Source organism: Myotis daubentonii, chromosome 8 (genome assembly GCF_963259705.1).
Source record: "Myotis daubentonii chromosome 8, mMyoDau2.1, whole genome shotgun sequence".
Classification (NCBI taxonomy): domain Eukaryota; kingdom Metazoa; phylum Chordata; class Mammalia; order Chiroptera; family Vespertilionidae; genus Myotis; species Myotis daubentonii.
In genome coordinates, this window is record NC_081847.1 from 47,064,852 (window position 1) to 47,076,505 (window position 11,654).

At 44.3% G+C, this 11,654-nt stretch overlaps 1 pseudogene; it reads left to right on the forward strand.

Moving 5' to 3' along the window:
- The first annotated feature begins 9,457 nt into the window (after positions 1-9,457).
- On the forward strand, positions 9,458-11,410 carry LOC132239672 (kelch-like ECH-associated protein 1; annotated as a pseudogene).
- The last annotated feature ends 244 nt before the right edge of the window (positions 11,411-11,654 follow it).

The following is an 11,654-nucleotide window of genomic DNA, read 5'->3' on the forward strand; positions in this document are numbered from 1 at the left end:
GGGTGGAGCATTGTGGAAACATTGGAGTGAAATAAAGAGCTGAATTGAGCGGGCTAAGAGGAATAGTAGTGATTTTAGGTGTGGATGTAAATTGGCTTCTAGGAAGAACACTGGATAGCTGGTGTAAATTGACTCTGATAGTCTCATTTTTTTATTTAATAAAGGAGCTAAGTTTTTTGCCAATAATTGTAGGTAGAGGGTTTTCATACTAAGCATCAGACATCTGTAAAATGTTGGAATATTCATAGAAGGAGATGGAAGAGGATGATAGCATAGAACAAGTAATAGGAATAAAGCCACCAATTTCTTGGGGATCCAAACTGCACAGTTGTGTAATATCCTCCAATAAACCTCAGCTGTCCACATCTGCCAGTGATAAGCCCAGCATTGCCATTGAATCTGAGTCAAATTTTTCCTAGGAAAGTGCAATAAAATAAATATCACAAGATAATTGAGAGACCTGAGGTGAAGGAAGTAGAATCAATGATCTGGGTGGGCCAGGAAAGGAAGAGATGCCAGCAAGAGTTGATAGATTAGAAAAGGATAAAGGAATTGAAAAATATTTAGGCTTTCAAGCAAAGAGTAGAAATAACATGTGTTAAATCATGGGAGAATTGGAAGGTTGAGAATATAAAGTCAGAGAGAGGGTATAGACTTTCTCAGGTAGATTTATTCCAGATCATTTCACATTCAAGAAATTGGTAATGAGAGGGGTAAATTTTGTGAGACTTAAGGATGTCCATAAATTTGAGGATAGGTAAGATTTGGGATCAAAAAAAAAAAGAAGAAGAAAAAGAAAAGAAAAGAAAAACAACAACATAGAAATGTCCTAGTTTAAATTCTAGATAAGAAATCTGACTGGGAGAAATAACTTGTTTGAAGTCACATAGCTACTAATGGTAGAATCCTGAATAGAGTAAAATCCTTTTGATGACTAAAGTAGATTTTGAAAACTATTGGCTCTAGTTACCTAATATTGGGGAGTATGCTGATGATTCTTTTTTTCTCTGAAATTTAGGAATCAATCACCTGAGGTAAGTGCTGGTATCTTTGTGAACAATATATCTTAGAAAAAATGAAGCAATAGTAAAAAGATTTAAAATATGCTTTTTCTTTGCGCATGACTTCATTTGTGATTAATAGCCCCCTTTCCCATTTGCATATATACCTTATGAATGAAGAAGTTGTTAAGTGAGATATTTGGATGAAATTTATTATTGTCTTGTATTACTTTCAAATACTAGCCAATGAAGAAATGTGATAAGTATATTATTTTAAAAACTCTTAAATTTGCATATTGAGTTGTAAGGATTTTTATAGTGTTGTTGCAAATATTTTTTCCATGTTTTCTATGTGTATTGAAAGTTATTCTAGAATTTCAGAGTTGGTGTGTTACATGGTGAGTATCTATCTCTTGTAAAGAGAAAAGTACTTTAGCAGCAGTGTTAACAAGCTATGCTGTGTACAAATGTGCACGTGTTATCATCACTTTGACAACAGGTGTCTTGTCTCTGTGGAGAACACAGAACAGGTGCCACAACTTGCTGAGCTGACTTTCACTGTATGTTTTTATTTAGCTTTCAGGAGATAAATACAATTGCCTCCTCACCTCCCAAAGAAGGAATTTCATAAGCACATGGCAAATGACTATGACTAATATTATAAAATCAATTGTCACATGATTTTTGTAGGGAGTGGCTATAGGGTTAAGCCTCAGACTGACCTGTTGGTAAAGCCACAAACAAGTATTAGCTTAGAGGGCACAGCCCTTTTAGTATAATTAAGCTTGACCTTATGACGCTCCCTAGATCCTATCTGGGTAGATAATGGGCTATGGGAGGTGCAGCAAGTGCTGCCAAACAAGTGAAACTCACAAGAACATTGTAACTATGGTGACCACTGACTTGGTTACCTCTGGCTATAAAATAAAGGCTCAGCTTGCTGTCTGGATCTTTTTCTGTGGCTTCAGCCAGGCACAAGAGATCTACCTAGACCAGGGGTGGGCAAACTTTTTGACTCGAGGGCCACAATGGGTTCTTAAACTGGACCGGAGGGCTGGAACAAAAGCATGGATGGAGTGTTTGTGTGAACTAATATAAATTCAAAGTAAACATCATTACATAAAAGGGTACGGTCTTTTTTTTAGTTTTATTCATTTCAAACGGGCCGGATCCAGTCCATGGGTCGTAGTTTGCCCATGGCTGACCTAGACCCAGCTTATTCTCTTTGTCTGTCTTTCCTTTAATCCTTTGCTGCCCGCCACCTGCCCCCCCTCAGTCTCACCCAATCCTTGGCTGTGCTGGTCTTGCACATGTGGTGCCCAATGTGGGGAAGGACGCTCCAGTGAAGCACATGCAGAAAGTAAAAAGGAAGGTAAGGAGCAAAGTTTAGTAATAACTAGGTGTAAAACATGTGAAATTTGGGATCGCAGGAAAAGAATTTATACTTATTCATGCTTAAGGCTATGCTCCAAGCATGGGGCTGTTCTGTGAGGTATCAACAGCTTTTTGATTTGTTGGATTTTGTAAGTAAAACCTACCCATGGTTTCCTGAGGAAGGAAAGGTAAATGTAGAGACATGGGAGAAGGTAGGAAAGCAACTTAGAGAGATCATTTTGTACCTGAAGGTCCAGGGAGAATTCCTCTCTCTACTTTCAGTCTGTGGTCCCTAATTCGGGACTACCTAGAGCCCACTCCCAAAAGGGAATGGATGAATGTGGCAGGGGAACTAAGATGGATAGTGGAAGGTTACCAGAGGCTTAATATTGTCACAAAGGCTTCTCTCTCACCTGGAGACTACTTATTATGGAAGTATTATATTCGTGTTTGTGCTGACATTGGATCAGCCTACATTCGGGGAATAGTAGTAGCCACCGCATTAAAGGAGATGTTACTCACTGGTCAGCAGAAAAAGAAAGGGGGCTGCTTTAACTGTGGCAAACTAGGGCATTTTGCTAAAAACTGTAATGTTAGAAATAGAAGTCAAAGGGTTACAGAGAGTAGAAACAAGCAACCTGGACTATGTCCAAGATGCAGAAGAGGAAAGCATTGGGCAAATGAATGCCACTCCAAGACTGATGTAGATGATAATCCAATGCCCCCTAAGCAGGGAAACTTCAAGCAGGGCCAGCCCCAGTCCCACCAAACAGTGGGGTCCTTATCCTTGACCCCACTGTAGCCTTTCCAGCCAACTCAGTAAACCTTTATCATGCCACCCCGGGAAATGCAGGATTGGCAAGTTCTACCTGGGGTGATAGATCAGGACTCAGGCAATAGTGGAAAGAGCCAATCCTACTCTTAAAATGCAACTATAAAAAAAAAGGGGGGAGAAGAATGTTATGTGTTAAAGTCTTTTTAATTACAATGCAGAGAGTTGTATAGTGGCCAAAAGGCACCGGACTTCCAGTGCAATAGTCTCTACCAAGGTAGCCCGGTGGAAGGATGCACAAACCAGACAAGAGTTTTACCAGATCTAGTAATGATGTGGGAAACAGATTGTGTTTTGTATCTTTCCAGAAGGAGCAGTGCAGCCAATTCGGGTACCAGAGCATTATGTGCATCACCACAATGGACCCTTCATCCAAAAGACGGAGAGTTGCCCCAATGACAGCAAAGCAGAAAAAAGAAGAAAAGGAAGGCTATGCAAGGGACATAAGTGCCAACATGGGGTGAGCTGAAGAAGTTAACAACTGAGGCCCAGCAGATGGTATAAAAGAAAGAAGTGGAAGCTACTCCCTCAGCCATGTTTCTGGCTATGTTAGCATTGGTTAGCTGCCAGTCTTGTGCAGCCAAGTCCAAGGACTCTTGAGTAAATCAGCAAAAGAAACTTTCATTTAGTAGAAAAATGTTACTGTAGTTTGATTTCTCTCCTATTGCTGTGTTGCATTGGCATTGTTTGGTTAATAGCCATGTCTGGGTTCTGTATTGGCATTGTTTTGTAATTGTTTTATTTATTTATTTATTTATTTTTTTTAATATATTTTATTGATTTTTTACAGAGAGGAAGGGAGAGAGATAGAGAGTTAGAAACATCGATGAGAGAGAAACACCGATCAGTTGCCTCCTGCACATCTCCTACTGGGGATGTGCCCGCAACCCAGGTACATGCCCTTGACCGGAATCGAACCTGGGACCCCTCAGTCCGCAAGCCGACGCTCTATCCACTGAGCCAAACCGGTTTCGGCTGTAATTGTTTTAATAGCCAGAGTTTTGTTCTTGATGTTTAAGTTTTACTTTCATTATAGTAGCTTAAAAACAAAAGAAAGGTGAGATGTAGGGAGTGGCTATAGGGTAAAGCCTCGGACTGACCTGTTGGCAAAGGCACAAACAAGTCCCAGTTTAGAGGGCACAGCCCTCTTAGCATAATTAGGCTTGACCTTATGATGCTCCCTAGATCCAATCTGGGTAACTAATGGGCTGTGGGAGGTGCAGCAAGTGCTGTCAAAACAAGTGAAACTCACAAGAACATTGTAACTATGGTGACCACTACCTTGTTTACCTCTAGCTATAAAATAAAGGCTCAACTTGCCTTTTGGATCTCTCTCTGTAGCCTCATCCAGGCACACGAGACCCATCCATCTAGACCCAGCTTATTCTCTTTGTTTGTCTTTTCTTTAATCCATTGCCCCCCTTCCCCATCTCAACCTCAGGATCACCAAACCCTTGACTATGCTGGCCCAGCACAGATTTGAATTCAGCACATCTTGACTCTTTATAGCAGTGGTTCTCAACCTTGGCTGCACATTAGAATCACCTGGGAATCTTTTTAAAATGCTGATTTCTGGGCCTCACCTTCCAGAAATTCTGTTTCTTTGTTATGGGGTGGGGCCACAACATTAGTAATGAATCTTTTTTAAAATCCTGATTTCTGGGCCTCATCCTCTGGAAATTCTGTTTCTTTGTTACTAATGTTGTGGCCCCACCCCATAACAAAGAAACAAAATTTCTGGAGGTTGAGGCCCAGAAATCAGGATTTTAAAAAGTTTCCCAGGTGATTCTAATGTGCAGCCAAGGTTGAGAACCACTGCTTTATAGGGATGGAGATTCTCTTTTGCAATAATAATATCAATAATGTAATGTAATCTATTGAGTATGTAATAAATTTTGGCTGATTTAAATTCTAATCCTTTTATTAGATAACTATTGTATTTTAATTAGTAAGTAACTTTAAGCCCCAATACTTGAAAACACAAGAGACAATAAATCTATGTCATGGAAATATTAACAATTTTAAGACAACATATTTATTAGGCATTTAAGGCATATGCATTTATAAAAGTATTTGAGTAGGTATGTGATGCTTGGCTTTATATGAGACTTAGAATTTTGGAAGCATATTCCAGGTGGAGGAATCATGGGGGTATGAAAGAGAAAAGTACTTTTGGGAATAACAGCTAATTTTGAATTAATGGAGCATAGAGTGTGTACAAAATAGGGACAAAGGCAAAACTAAGACTAAACTGGAGGTAGGCAGGGGCTAGATCCTGAAGCAATCATTGATTAGTTATAAAGTTACAATGTAAGTTGATCAACAAGGATAGAAAACAGAAATAGCATTATGAACAAAAGTTGAACTAAAAATTAAAATTCTTGAATCACATATTATTAATATTTTTTAATTTTTATTGATTTCAGAGATGAAGGGAGAGGGAGAGAGAGATAGAAACATCAATGATTGTGGGGAAGCATGGGACTTGGTTGGAAAGTCTGTAAGGAGGATTCTCCGAAAGTCTGGGGGCCTAGAGGGACCTTGCCGAAGGTGGCAGCCCCTGCCTTGACTTTTCTAAACAAGCCTGAGCTCCTGGGTGTTTTACTGAAATCTCTATGTTTAGCCTTTAGACATGACCTTGAAGAAGCATGTGCTTTCTCGAGGATAGTTACCCTGCTGATAGTATCTAGAGGTTAATTTTAGTTCAAGCTGTTGCTACAATAAAAGCCTAAGGAGGCAGGTGAATGGGCTATCTGGTTCCTTTAGCCAAGTAGTCCCTTAGCCCTCTCTTTCACAGAAACATGTGTCAGTGTAATCATTCATCCATTGCTCAGGGTCTGTTGGTCAGTCCTGGCAAATGATGAGAGGGAATCATTGATCAGCTGCCTCCTGCATGCACCATACTGGGGATCAGGCTCAAAACCAGGCATGTGCCCTTGACCAGAATCAAACCCAGGACCCTTCAGTCCACAGGCTGATGCTCTATTCACTGAATCAAACCAGCTAGGGCTACATATTATTTACATGGGAACTATGGTGAAAGTATTATCTCTTTTTCCAACTAATGAAAACATAAATTTTATCTCAAAAGACATGCTTCTTAAAATTGTGTGGCTTCTCATTTCTTAACCTATTTGATTGTTATTCAGTATTGCATAGTATTAAACATTATTATCATTGAAATTCTTTCCCATTGGCCTGTATCTATATGATAAAAGGCTAATATGCAAATAGACCAAACAGCGGAAGGATTGGTCATTATGACATGCACTGACCACCAAGGGGCAGATGCTCAATGCAGGAGCTGCCCCCTGGTGGTCAGTGCACTCCCACAGGGGGAGTGCCACTCAGCCAGAAGCCAGGCTTATGGCCAGTGAGCACAGCGGCCATGGTGGGAGCTTCTCCCACCTCCGCAGCAGCACTAAGGATGTCTGACTGCCAGCTTAGGCCTGCTTCTTCAGACATCCCCTGAGGACTCTCGGAATGCAAGAGGGTGCGGAGCTGGGTTGAGGGACTTCATCAAGTGAACAATTTTCATGCACCGGGCCTCTAGTTAATATATAATGTCTAATCTTTTCTTCAATGCCTTCTTCAAAACTGTGTTTCCAGCAGAACATAATTTTTCTACTGCCCTTTCTTGAATTATATTCAGTGAATAAGTGTATCAACTGCCCTAATAACCTTACTCTGGTTACCATGATTTCTCCCTGTGACACACACTTACAGCCTTTTCTATATCTCCACTTATCAAAACCTACTTATGTCATTAGGTCAACTCCCAGGAAAATGCTACTTTTTATGTGAAGTTCTAATCAATCAAGAAGAATTAGTCTTTTTTTCTCCTACAGATGTGTATAACCCTTTATTCCAAGACTAGTATTGCTTCCTTCTTTCATTATATATATATAAAATCTCCAAACCTCCTATACAAGGTGTTAACTTATTAAAAGATCTCTGGTCCTGGCCACTGTGGCATCCCCCAACTTTGTTCAGTTCTCAATTTCTGCATCTCTTTCTGGTATATCTAGGATGGTTAATCTCCACTAAATATGCAATCTAGTCTCACTGTCAAGAAAAGTTCTGAACAAACCAACATTCAGGCATAATGTATTTAAAGCATTAAACTCATTCATCCTGGCCCTGATATATTCTGTTTTACACTAAAACACCATGAAACTCATTACCAGTTATCTGATATAGTTACCCAGTTGATATTTCCTTTATTCCTTTATCCTTGACTATTCTGTTAGTCTTTATGGTCAGGAATAATGTCTTCAATCTTTTAGTTTCTACCCAGAACATTGATTATTCAAATCAGTAGACAGCAAATGTTTCATCAAATATTTGTTGAATGAATGAATGATTAGAGCCTGTGCAGGAATCAATAAAGACTTGGTGGAGATGCATAGGTTGCCATTGTGCCTGTTTTCCTTCTGATCAGAGGGCCCTGTGATTGGTGAGGAATGGATCTGCCAGAGGAAATCCTGCCCTCTCTATGTGATAAAGGGAAAGAAGAAAGAGTCTTATTATGAATTAGAGGCCCGGTGCATGGATTTGTGCACCAGTGAGATCCCTCAGCATGGCCTGCGGGGATCGGGCTGAAACTGGCAGTCCAAAATCCCCAGAGGGATGTAGTAGTGCATGGAGTGGCAAGCAGCCAGGAAGGAGCCTAAGCCTGGGACAGGTGCTGCACCACTCTCGCTCATCCTTGCCCTGCTGCGCCTGCTGCCACTGCTCGGTAGGCTCATTGCCTCTCTGCTGCGGTCTCCGTGCTCATCCTAGGGCGATGACAACTCTCCTATGACTGAGAAGCAGCTGTGGGCTCACACCTAGTTAGTTCTGATGCCAGTCCTGTTCCTGGTCCTGGTCTGGATAGGGGAAGGGCTCATAGGGGGCATGTCTGTGGGAGAGGCTCATGCCTCCCCAGCTGTGCTCCCCAGCAGTGAGCCCAGTGTCTGGTGCCTGTGGGTCAGCTGAGTGGCATTCTCACTGTGGGAGCACACTGACCACCAGGGAGCATCTCCTGCATTGACTGTCTTCCTCCTGGTGGTCAGTGTGCATCATAGCAACCAGTCGAACGGCCAAATGGTCGCTTAGGCTTTTATATTTATATATATATAGATAAACTACCCAGCATTCAATAATGTTGCTAGCTGTAAGTGTAAGCATGGCAACATAAACTTTTTAAAGCCATAAGGGAACCTTAAGCTTATTTACAATTTATCCTTTATACAAAAGAGGCTCCTAAAAATGAAAAAGGTCAAGTTATTTGCCTAAATTGCAATAGAATTGAGACAGAAGACAAGGATTCCTGACTCACTATCCAAATCTCTTTCCATTGTGAGTACATTTACTTTACAGCATTAGTGATAAACTAAGCTAATAGTGTTTAAATTTTTATATTTCCTGAATGGTGATTAAATTTTTAATGTGTTATGACTGTACCACAAAATCATGAAAAACCTTTGTAAGGATGTATGATTTAAATTGCGATTTTATGATAGGACGCTCTTTTCTTGATACTGACGGGGCTTATTATAACCTTTTTGCAATGGAATTTCTGATCAGCCTGACAGATTTTATACAACAGTAAAAGTAAAAATTTTGAGCAAATACTCCCTCAATTCCCAAGGCAACAACTTAAAAAAGGAAAACAACGGATGTCACAGGAGGAGCCTACAGGAGCTTGTGTGTGTGACCTGGTGGAACTTTGCACTCTGACATCGTAGGAGGCAGGAAAGCATTTGTGTTACCGCCCCCGGGTGAAACAGTCCCTGAGAGTCACTTAGAGAGCGGCTGTGGATGTCACTCTTCGCTCTTTGCAGCCCCGAGGAGACTTCTTAGTGCACTTGCAGCAATAACGGAAAGAATCAATTCAACTTTGGAGATAAGGAGGGGCACGAAGACATTTTGCTTCACATTGCTCAAATTTATTACTGTACTGAACGCTGTTGTGTTCGTTTGCCAGGGCCCTCAGAACAAAGCTCCACAGACTGGTGGCTTAAACAAGACATGTTATTTCTTCAGACAGGGCTACCTGGACAGGCTCCCTGTGGAGAAGGATCAGGGACTGAAGACTTCACAGTCCTCACCCTCAGCTTTGTTTACACAGCTGTCTGCTCCAAGCTCAGGGCCCAGCCCTTCCTTCCACGCCCTTTCCTTCTCCAAGGAAGAATGACAGGGCAATGACCACCTTGCAGATGGCTGGGTCATTAAAACATATCAGGCAGGGAGCGCGGCCATGGCGGGCTCCAACAGAGGCCTGAGCCACCCAATTTAAAGTAACTGCCCCCAAGTCACACTGTCAATGCTGTTGTCATTTTCATCATGACTCCAGTTTCTACTCAAATCTTGTTTATTTTATTTATGGCCATTTCTTCCCAGATCATGTCCAGCACAGTTTATGTCTGTCTTTGTCACTGCTATGTCCCCGGTGCCTAGAACAGTGCCTGGCACACGGTATCTGATCAATCAATGTTGGTGAAATGAATGAAAGAGTGAGCTGGACATGATCTAGGAAGGGAAGGGCCAGTAAACCGCTGGAACAGAGTGAGCAAAGGGAAGAGGACAGGGGCTGATTGTGGAGGGCTTGGCAGGTCATTTGGTTTTACTCATGCTATAGGGATTTGGGGGATTCTGAGCAGGGTAGGGGCACCATCTGACGTGTTTTAGGATGGACCTGTGGGCTGGCGAGGCTATGGGACATTTAGCAAGAACAAATGGATGCTGCTTCGCCTGGGCTTGTCAAGAAAAACTGGTCTAGGAGTCGCTTTATTTTTAAAAAGGAGGCCTGGTCCCAGGTCCTGGCCCCAGCCCTGTGCTCTCCCTCCTCCAGACCCCTGAGTGTCAGTGGTGGTGTTGTCCCTTGTCACCTGGAACCCTATGCAGCCGGAACCCAGGCCTAGCGGGGCTGGAGTCCACACCTGATTTCTGCCCCTGAGGTCGCAGCACTCTGAGGGTTCAGGGGACCCAGTGATGTACGCCTCCACCGAGTGCAAGGCTGAGGTGACACCCTCCCAGCATGGCAACTGCACTTTCAGCTACACGCTGGAGGACCACACCAAGCTGGCCTTCGGAATCATGAATGAACTGCCGCTCAGCCCGCAGCTGTGCGATGTCATGCTTCAGGTCAAGTACCAGGACGCACCGGCTGCACAGTTCATGGCCCACAAGGTGGTTCTGGCCTCATCCAGCCCTATCTTCAAGGCCATGTTCACCAACGGGCTGCGGGAGCAGGGCATGGAGGTGGTCCATCGAGGGCATCCACCCCAAGGTCATGGAGCGTCTCATCGAGTTTGCCTATACAGCCTCTCTCTCCATGGGTGAGAAGTGTGTGCTCCATGTCATGAACGGTGCCGTCATGTACCAGATCGACAGTGTCGTCCGTGCTTGCAGTGACTTTCTGGTGCAGCAGCTGGACCCCAGCAATGCCATCGGCATCGCCAACTTTGCTGAGCAGATGGGCTGTGCTGAGCTTCACCAGCGTTCCCCGAGAGTACATCTACATGCACTTCGGGGAGGTGGCCAAGCAAGCGGAGTTCTTCAACCTGTCCCACTGCCAGCTGGGGACCCTCATCAGCCGGGATGATCTGAATGTGCGCTGAGAGTCTGAGGTCTTCCATGCCTGTATCAATTGGGTCAAGTACGACTGGGAGCACCAACGCTTCTATGTACAGGCGCTGCTGCTGGCCGTGCGCTGCCACTCGCTGACGCCCCACTTCCTGCAGATGTAGCTGCAGAAGTGTGAGGTCTTGCAGTCAGACTCCCGCTGCAAGGACTACCTGGTCAAGATCTTCCAGGAGCTCACCTGCACAAGCCCACGCAGGTGATGCCCTGCCGGGCGCCCAAGGTGGGCCGGCTCGTCTACACTGCTGGTGGCTATTTCTGCCAGTCACTCAGCTACCTGGAGGCCTACAACCCCACTGATGGCACATGGCTCCGGTTGGCAGACCTGCAGGTGCCTCAAAGTGGCCTGGCAGGCTGCGTGGTGGGCGGGCTGCTGTATGCCATGGGCGGCCGGAACAACTCGCCTGATGGCAACACCGACTCCAGCGCCCTGGACTGCTACAACCCCATGACCAACCAGTGGTCGCTCTGTGCACCCATGAGTGTCCCACGCAACCGAATTGGGGTTGGGGTCATCTATGGGCACATCTATGCTGTTGGTGGCTCCCATGGATGCATCCACCACAACAGTGTGTAGAGGCGTCCTGCAGGGGCAGGGGCAGAGCCCGCATGATTGCGGCGCCCCCTGCTGCCACTGCAGGTCCCCGCTGCCCGGGCCGGACGCCTAGGCCAGAGGCATTAGGCCTGGGCAGGGGCGGAGCCTGCAACTGCGGGGAGCTGGGGGTCCCCTGCCTAGGCCAGACACCTCTGCCAGAGGCCTCAGGCCTGGTCAAGGGGCCGATCCGGTGATTGGTGATCAGAGGGTGATGAGGGTCAACTCC